Source organism: Gymnodraco acuticeps, unplaced genomic scaffold, assembly GCF_902827175.1.
Source record: "Gymnodraco acuticeps unplaced genomic scaffold, fGymAcu1.1, whole genome shotgun sequence".
NCBI lineage: Eukaryota > Metazoa > Chordata > Actinopteri > Perciformes > Bathydraconidae > Gymnodraco > Gymnodraco acuticeps.
In genome coordinates, this window is record NW_022989983.1 from 2,743,441 (window position 1) to 2,754,127 (window position 10,687).

Here is a 10,687-nt window from a genome sequence, read left to right on the forward strand (position 1 = left end):
AATACATGTCAAAAAGGGAACTTTAATCATACATGTTGTGTTATTGAAGCATCACTGTACTTGGATAAAATGGCTAAATTCCAAGTCCTGCTGTGATGATACTGTGAAAACCCTGTGGGGTGACAGGGTTCACTTATGTGTGTGTGTGCTTGTTGTCAAGGCTGTGTGTGCGTTTAGAGATCCTGTACATGAGGGGAACAGAGGGGATGGGGGTAGGAGGCTCAGACTTATCAAGCCACAACCCCACCACCTGCCAGGCGTGCTGGGTGTTTTCTCGGCCAACACATTTGCCTTCCTTTTACCTCACTCACAGTTTTGTTTAGTTTGACAGAAAGTGGTTTTCAAGTCTTGGTTTCTCTGCCGTTTCCCAACAGTGTCTCTACATGTTTATGCTTACATCAGCTACTTGGGAAGATGTGTCACTTCAAAACCTCACTTTGGATTGTAGGACAAAACACAGGCATGGTTGTAGGAAACAAAAACACATCCATGATCTTGTCTTTACAATATACCCACCCAGTAATGATTCACAATACAGCCTTTAATTAAGGATATGCGTTTTTTCTGGTGCAATGTTTTTGATATATCCACTTAGTCCTCATTTACTCATGACATGTTCCACATACCTGTAATTATGTGGACACACGTCAGTGAGTTTCAGTTCACATGATTTGTATTCTAATAGTTGTGTTTGGTTTCCCAAGTTAGTTTAAAGGAGAGTCCTGCAGTTAAGAAATGTACTTCCATTATGGAGAAAGAAAGAGGCAGATAAAAGTAAGACTAAGAGTCTACAGTCAAATTAGCAGCTCATTGAGCTAAATGCTTAAATCAACATGATAACATTGCTTAAATGTCAAACAACTGCTACCTGCTAAGCATTATTCTCATGTTTAGAAAGTACAACTTTTACCATGTTCATCATCTTAATGTAGCTTGTTAGAATGCTGGAATAAGCTAAATAGCACTAAACCCATATTGCTAATAATAATGCAAATTATATTTTTTACCTCCGCTAAGGATGATGTGTTTTCACCTCATTGCCTGCTTGTAAGCAAGATAACATAAGTGGCGACTACTCAAATCATGGGTCGGGTCACACATTGTTTGTAACTTTCATTAGCATTAGCTTAGAGAATGTAGCCTTGGAGAACTAAGCTAACCCCTTGTAGTTTTTCATGTAGGCCTACTTATTCAATATTATCGACTAATGGCTTTCTGATAGTCACAGGATCACAGCGAAAGGAAAGTCTAAACCAAATTCCAAGACCTTACAACAGTTATTATGACTTCTGTTCTGGATCAAGTTGGTGGATTGACTTACCAATGTAGACCTGCACCGATGGCTAGCTAAAATGGTCAAACATTTAAAAAGCAGCAGAAGCTGAATGTCCTGACCTGTTTTATACAGTCTGACAAGTATGTCACAATAACATAATGTGGGAAGGATAGTTGAGATTGTAAAAAGATTCCCATGTTTAAAACTTGAGAAAGTTCAAAGCATGGGCAGCAAACAAGAAGTGTAATTATGATCAAATGAGCATGGAATTATTCTTTGCTATCGATCCAAAATACACTTCTTCACTTTTTCTTATAAATATGAAGTGTCCAAGGCATCAGGGTTTGTTTTTAAGAAAGCCCCTCCAGACCCACAGACATGATAATTATTCTCACAGGTTAAGTGTTTGTGTTGAGTAAACTTGCTATGTTGCCCTTAAACAGATTCTGCTTTTCGTTTTTCAGGGATGACAGGGGAGTGTTGTTTTGTTCAGTAGCTGTGTGTAGAAACAAGACAGCAAGTGTAGCCTATGTAAAAGAAAAGGCTTGATAGAAACCACACCAGTGTGTCGGGAAATGTTGCACTTTTTAAAGCTGAATCATGTCACAGATTTCTAAACACTTGTCGTAACAGAATGAATTTCCTCGCAGTTGTTATGTTAACTGGTTGTTACTGCAGTGTAACTTCTCCTTCTCTTCTGACTTTTTGTCACTGTTTATCTTTCACTATCTCACCTCGCTGTTCTCTGTTTGTGAGATTTTTTTACTCAACGTTTTTGCTTGTCACTTGTGTTTTTTTCTTCCCCTAACATGTGTTGTTGTCTTCTCCACTTCAGCACTCGTGGTTCTGTTTCCCCTCACTGTTTTTCTGTCATTCCTCTCACGTTCCTCTTGTGAATCCCACCAGAGAAGAGCAGAAACAGAGTCGGAGCTTCAGCTCGATGAACAAGGTCATACAGGCCCCGCAGACCTTGTCATGCTGAGTCACCATAAGGCCTCTCTCTCCGTCTCACACTCTGTCTCTCTTTCACATGTGCATGTAAAGTATGTTCAGTCAAATCTCACTCAGCACACGCTTCTCACTCTGTCGTGCAACTCTGGCGTAAAGGGATTCCACAGAACTGTTATAAAAACAGTCCCCACCTTATCAGACCACAGCTCAACTTTAAATCACATCCAGGCAAAGACAACTCTTGTTTTGATGGGTTGAATACCATGTAAACAAACTTTTAATTGGCCTGAGTTGGCATCAAGTTAAATATAGATTCTTGTAAAATGTGTAATCAGAAAAGTATTCCCCAAACATTTTGGTATTGCAAAAAGTTAACAAACTTTGGGACATCTAATTGAGTACAGTGGCAGTTTTTAGATTTTGAAATGTATATTACATTGCTGTTACAATAACATGTGTCTGTTTTTTAAAAGCAATAAACAAAATCCAATATTGTAGACTTTGTTGAGAAAAATACACTCAGCAAAAAAATATGTTATGGACCTCAATTCAGCATGAAGCACTTTTAACAACCTGATTCCCATACAAACAAGCAGAGTATTACCACTTAATTTTGAGCCACATATATTTGAAAGGATATTTGATAGTTGTGAGCACTCAGGGAGCCGCTCTTGTTTAATCTCCCTTGGAGGTTAATGCCTTGTAGAGAATGTTTCAATGGGCTATGAACCTGCATTAACATAATTTCACGCAAATGCTCCTTTATTAGATGGACCCTAAAACCCCACCCAGGCATTTCACACCTGACTGGCCTCGGCTCTTGTCCTGCTGTGTGTGTGTGTGTGTGTGTGTGTGCGTGCGCGCGCGTGTGTGTGTGTGTGTGTGTGTGTGTGTGTGTGTGTGTGTGTGTGTGTTGGTGTGTGTGTGTGTGTGTGTGTGTGTGTGTGTGTGTGTGTGTGTGTGTGTGTGTGTGTGTGTGTGTGTGTGTGGTGTGTGTGTGTGTGTGTGTGTGTGTGTGTGTGTGTGTGTGTGTGTGTGTGGCAGGACAGAGTCCAGTCCCACATGAGTCTGGTCCTGGGGAGTGTTGGTGCTGGGCGTCAGATAGGCCTCAGATACAGGCTATATTTACTCAGGCTCTTAGAGAAAACGACCAGGCCCCCAAAACCCATCACATGTTTTTTACTCGTGGCCTTTTCCCCACTCCAATAACCCATTCACATAAAGTGGACTAGTGGAGAGTCAAGTTGTCCTCATAATACCTGGTGGACAACACTGCTGCAGTTAGTTTATTTTGTGTGTTAACATTGTTACAAATGCTATAAAACTGGAGAAAATATTTTATGATTAAGAGAAGCAGTTTAACTGACGAAGCTGGCAATAACATCCAACAAGCTGAGCAACCTGATCCTTCAACTGAGAACCAACAAACTCAGCTGGTTCAGCCAGTAAAACTGGGCACGCAGCAAAGTCTTAAACCAAAAAACTCTTGATGAAAGAAAAACAGGGAAGAGTTTAGAAAAGAGTGATGTCCCAGCACATCAAAGTGAAGCTAAGCAACCTTTGCTGAAGAGCCGGTTATGTGGACACAGGATAAATGAAAAAAAATCTAGTGTTAGTAGATCAAGCATTTCAGTTATCTGAAGTTTGTTGAATATAAACTTTAGAAACATTAGTTGCTGTAAGCTACTCGTCATCATACCCCATCAACTAAGAAAACCCCCCGAGAACACTCATTTGAGTAACGGTACCTTTTTATGTAATTAATTCAGCCTTTCATTTTAGGAGTATTCCTCAAAATAGTGTCCCATTTATTCAGGAGAATAAGAACGCAATGATGTTAATGCAAAAATTATTCATTATTGTATAGTTTGACACAATATTTACAAGTCATTCACTTAACCTTAAACATTTTAAGTGGCAAGGTGTTTGGTCTTTTTTGCAAGTCAATGAAAATGTTACTGGATAGTGACTAGGGTAGTCTACAACCACGGCTGGATAGTCTGGGCATGATAAAGATTGAGATATTCCAGACTCGGTTAGAGTTTTTAGGACTCTGGCATAACAAGAGCTTATCCAAAATCAGGCCTGTTTCCTATCAGCTGCTGTGATGGCCCAAAATGCCACCCTCACACCTCCTGATCCTTCTGGCTCTTCTGCTGGGGCTGGTGATAATGAGGTAAACCAGAAGAGATAGCCTTAAACAGGACTGATGCTTGTGGTATCATTACTAAAGTTAAATGGAGTGAAGAGAACCTAATTAGTTGGCGAGACAGAACAAGACAAACATCTGGAACGGGTTGCACTCTGAGATTTGTGAAATGATAAAAGGAACATTATGCAGGAATTGGTATTTTTACGATTAAATGCCACTGAAGTGCAATTCACTTAATACACCACTGTTGTAAAACTACTTTTGTTACAATAACTTAACTTGTGATCAATAACTAGGCCGTCGACAACTTTGCCAAAGACAAACACGTTCATCAACACAAGACAAAGCAAGCCAGCCAGCCAATATAACTAACTACTTCAACAGCGAGAAGGCCAGCTTGTCTGTCTTGGGAGTCTTTTTTGCAAACCTTTTTTTGTTCTCAGTTTCGTCCGTCTATATCTTTTTTGGTCTCTTCACCTCTGCCACGAAGTCCGTAGAGGCTGCTGAACTTAGTTCTGCTTGCCAAGGCTCTGGTTCTGGCACAAAACTGGCACTGCTCATAGGGAGCCAACATTACCCTCGCCCCAGTCCTGAAAACTTCCTCCCCCACAATGTTCCTAAGATGTTGTGCTTCCCCCTGGTGTTTTGAGATTCAAGTCCTGGCAGCACGGCTAAATGAACTAAACACTATCTAGCTTACAGCAGCAACATTTAGCAGTTTGTTTCACCGAAAATGAAGGACACTGGTGTGTGATTTAGTGCTGTAAAGCCTTACAGACCTCTCACTGTAGAGGGAGTCCAGCTCACCAAAGTTGTGCAAGAACAGGCTTTAAAGGTTGCCAGGGAGGAGTGTGGCGCAGTGGACTAGTGCGTTGGTGTTCGGATCAGGGGAGCACAGGTTCAAACCCCACTGTAGTCAGCATGTCGTTGTGTCCCTGCAAGTCACTTCACCCCAAATTGCTCCTGTGGGGATTGCCCACAATATTGAGTATGTAAGTCGCTTTGGATAAACGCGTCTAACAAGTAACATGTAATGTAATGCAGAGGCATCACTTTCTCTTTTACAAGTCAGTGTAGCATCAAATAATTTTTAGATGTTATTCAAAGGTCAAATTGCATATTGTTCTACAAAGTGTATCTCAATGAACTGGGGATATGTGGGCTATAGTTTATGCATAAGTATGTGTATGTATGTGCCTGTTTGTGAACACATGAATGTGTAGCTTTTGTCTTCAATTGCCGACTTCCCTCAGATCATCCAAGTCTCCAGCTCTGTAATGTGATCTGAGTTTGTCTCACTCAAGCAGAGCCTGGGGATTCATCAGAGCCGCGCTGTAATCACAAGCCCTGACGCCCCCTCACACTACCCTCACCAACAACACCCCTCATCCAACCCCCAACGGAAAGCAAAGCTGAGGCGCCACAGACGCTTTCAGCCTCACATCCTCTCCTCATGTTCATTTCACACCACGCCATGTCTGGCAGTGTCGGCATGCACAGATAGAAATGATTTCTCCCCCATCAAACGTGGAGCAGGGCTTTGCAGAGAGAATCTGTTTGTATGCACATGAGCAGCTAATGAAGCATAACACCATGGGTAACACACTGAACAGGGTGAGGTAAAGCAGGAAGGGTCTGGTAGCATTTTAAGGTCCTGAAATGGTCAGACATGATCATCAGCATATGATAGCAAATGTTCATTAGTTTGAATAAGCCATGCAACCAACACCAATAAAACCAAGGTAAACTATACCACCTTAATATTTCTACATACGCTAGGAAGCTAATTCATTGTGCTAACCTTATGCTAATGTTAGCTACTGAAGTTCATTTTAGCTGAAATGATTGAATAAAGCTTTTTGCATATTGTTCCGCTGAAGTCTTCGTGCTAACGTTAGTTTGCTAACAGCATAGTTTAGCTAGCTAACGTAAGCAATCATTATATTGTTTGTCTTGGTGTAATTGGTGGAGTTAGTGTTTAATACAAATGATCATGTCTGACCCTGCTTTGCCTCACCCCGTTAGTATTTAATACAAAGTATTAGTTAGTGTTCCACCAATTACACCACATAGGCTACTGCTAAGCTATTTGATTTATTAACAACATACAATTATAAACATAATCAACATAGTCTCACGGCATTTCGTGTTATAGTCACAAAATTAATTTATTGATTCGTGTTCACCAACACCATTTCGCCATTTTTTTCGTGTCACACAGAACGATTTTAAAAGCAATCTATTTATATTGGTAGTATGTTTCGTGCCTGCACCAAATAATAACAAATTAGAAGGAAAAAAAGATGACAAAAAAATACAGATTTCAGTATTCTGAGGCTCTGAGCCCCATTTATTTTCCTCGCGGACGGCAAAAAATGTCAGATATTATACAATTTAAAATAAAAGGGATAGGGTTAGGCTTAGGGTAACATATTGAGTAAGAAAATGTTGAACCACACAGCTTCTGGTCTTCCAAGACCCGACCGGACAAAAATATGTGGTGCAGGCACGAAACATACTACCAATAGAAATACATTTTAAAATCGTTCTGTGTGACATGAAAAAAATGCGAAATCGTGTTGGTGAACACGATCCAATAGATTAAATTAATTTCGTGACTATAACACGAAATGCCGTGAGATTGGGTTGACATAATAGCCTTGAGCGCTGCCGCCGTACAAAATGTGAGTAATTAATTAGCGCTAAATCCAAGTGTGATGCTAGGTCAAAGGCTTACAATATTTTGCTGTATGTGTATGATTCATAGTATGTTTAACCCAGAGGGAGGTTTGTTATTCCTGTGACACATTTCCTTATCTCTGGCCAACATGCTTGTACAAACCAGCGCCTCCACCTCGACCTCAGACCCAGCCAGTCAGTGTTGGGGGGTGAAAAAGAGGAGAAAAAAGGAAAGAGAGAGGGGGGTTAGGATAACTACAACAGGATCAGCAAAGACAGAGAAAAGCAGAGGCCCAGCGCCTGACAACTACTGACAGCTGAGCTTCCTCTCTCAGTGAGGCTCTCACAACCACAAACTGAAACAGTCACACACACACACACACAACACACACACACACACACACACACACACACACACACACACACACACACACACACACACACACACACACACACCACACACACACACACACACACACACAGATCGATCCACTTCAGCTGTACACATAGCAACTGAGTGGTCATGCACAAATTATACCCATTTTCTCTCTCATGCAGGGTTTGACATTGACTCTGTCAGACTGCTGTGGAGTTGTCTGTGTGGAAAAGGGGCTCTTATGTAACAAGTGCTGATGCTCAGTGTCTGACTCTTTACATGTGTGATGCTTTTCCAGTTTTCTTTGCTTTCCTTTTTTTGTTGAGCACAGTCTCAGCTCGGAAAACCAAGATAAAATCACTGTGTGTGCATGTTTTCGACTCAATGTGTGGCCACAAACACACACACACACCGCAGGGGACCGTAAGCAACAGGTGTAAAGGAGGATGTTAAAAAAACTCAGTGAACCTGTTTTCCCTCTGTTTGACATTTGAACTTCTGCTGTCACAACTGGCAAACAAGGACAGCTGTGAAAATGATCTTGTTTGCTTCACACAGAGCATAGCAAACATTATATATGTGTCTCTGTGTGAATAGGAGCACGAAGTGACCTTCTTCTGCATCCCCTGTTGAAACTCGTCTCTCTGTGGTCTTTGTTAACCAACACATGAGCAGTTTATAACCTGATGTCATTTAACGGTGAAAAGCAGCTGCTTACAACAGCAGAAAACAGAACAGGGTGTCACTGATAACTGCATTTCAGATGGACAGCAACAGTGTGTAGGATATGGGAGTAAATCACATTACACACTTGACACAGCTGTTGGATTTATTAAAGGGAAAATGTGCGACCTTTTAGGTCCATGTCAATTGTTGTGTTGATGCTAGATGCAAAATGTGTGTTTCTTTTCTTCAGGGCCGTCATTTGAAGTGACAGTGATATAGCTAAATACAAGGAGGAACTGCAGGCTTTTTAGACTAGGCAAGGCTGCGTCAGAAACTCGCATAATGCATACTTGTACATGAAAGCACTGCCAGCATCGCTCGGCAAGCAGGAGAACTCAGCTTCAGAAATGTATTGCTTCATTCAACTACATTTGCTGATTGGACATCCACAACATTTGGTGAATTCTTCCTGACAACTGAAGGAAATGGTTAGCCTTGCTTATCAAAAATACTATGAGAGGTAACACACCTCTACATATCACAAATTAACATGTTTTATCTCGTTCATCTAATCCATACAAAATAATTAAGTTAAAATCAACAAGAGCCGCTTTCACACCGGAGTACTTTTCCCCCCGAACTAGGCCGATAGGGGGGTGAGATTTGGTTTCACAACAAAAAGGAGCTGGAACTAGTCCAATTCAATTCAATTCAAAACCTTTATTTATCCAGGTAAAATCCCATTGAGATCAATGATCTCTTTTTCAAGGGAGAGCTGCAAGTCCCTAGTTCGTACGAACCTTTTTACCCCCAGATAGTCCCCGCTAGACAGGTACTACTTTCCTGGGGAGGATATGGTTAGTGGATGTGTCGGCCACACTAACAATTTCTGATTGTCTGGGCGAATTGCAAACGCCCCGCAAAACTCAGAAAAGTTTTGTGAAGCAGCCATTTATTTTCTTTGCTCGCATTAGCCTAGCGCACCAACGGAGAGAGACTAATTTATGGCAACACAAAAGAAACATGGGAACAGTGGAGTGAGGTGTCGGCGCTTCTGGCGATTCACGGCCCGTCACGGCGGCATGCGTTGAAGCTTCAACGCTGCTTCCCATTCACTTCGAATGGTGTGACGTCATGCTTTGCCGAACTGCATTGTGGTTCTGTCGCTTCGCTTTGCCTCTGTTGCTCACTTCAAAAGTTGAGAAAAGTTAAACTTTTCAAGCTTCGACAGAATCATCAACCAATCAAATCATATGCCAGTACAAGCTCTAGCCAATCAAACCGCGTGCTTGTGTGTCCGGGGCGGGAGATTCATGTGATTGGTTGTGGGTCGAGTTTCAGACACGCCCGCCGGCAAGCTTCAATGCACGCTGCCGTGTGGACGCTGCGTTACTCTGAACAGCGTGCTTTTGGTTCTCTCTTTTATTTAGCACAATCAAGACAGGCAACATTACAATAGTGCAATAATAACAATAACGGCATCACGCTGTCCCAGGTGTGTCCTATGCAGGGCCGTCCCTGGCCAACATGAGGCCCCACGCAAAGTTAAATGATGTTTCACGAGCGTCGACGGGGGGAGGGTGCTAGTGGAGCCTCGCAGCGGCGAAACCGTGGCGCACCACATTAATTGCGCCCAGTGCTTGAATTGGAATGAAAAAGGTGCCAGTACTCTAAAATCAGCAACTTTTTCAAGTCAATTTTATATATACAGCCCACAAACAAGAATTTGGCTACTATAATGCTGGTGGGTTTGTCTCTTTACTACTGTATATTTTAGAAAGGTTCACTGTACTTAACATTTTTTATGATAGGCAGCGGATATGGCTAAAGCTCAGTAAGGTCAATATTAACTGAAAATATAGCAATCAAAGTCTAGATCTTCTGCTGAAGACACATGAAGCAGAGACCTTTCAGGTGAGAGCCCCTCTGCTGGTGTTCAACATTAATGACAAGGAAACAAAGCTCTGGTCAGAAGCATTTTTTATAAAAAGCTTTAACAAAATTAAGTATTTCTGTACATTTTGAATGCAATCTAACTTTCCAACTCAGAAAACGAAAAACGAAAAAGTGCCAAAAGTCTTCTCACATGGCTGAGCTGCTTTGCAATATACTTCACCACTGAAGAATACAAATATGTATAAAGTAAACTATGATGCAATCTAACTTTCCAACTCAGAAAAATGATAAAGAGCATGAACAAAGAACATGTAAAAACAAATGCAAAATTTGCACAATCTAAAATGAGAAACTGTAACTGCAAGTAACAAAGTCTGAGCCATGGTAAAGAGTTACATTGAACACCAAGCTGATCAGATAACTCCCTGGTTGGTCTGAAGTCCTTCTATCTCCAGGATCTGTACAAATCGGCACATTATGCCAAAAGTCTTCTCACTGGGTGAGCTGCTTTGCAATATACTTCACATTGTTAGAAAAGGCTCCAGAAGGCCTTGGGGACATCAGTATCAGGGGCTGGAGCTGGACAGGCTCTTTCATCAGCACTTCTCCTTCCCTTTGCCAGCCAGGACCTCACATACTGTTCCGGATTGAACTGTCCTAGTGATGGTCCATTACATTTAATGAAAACCAG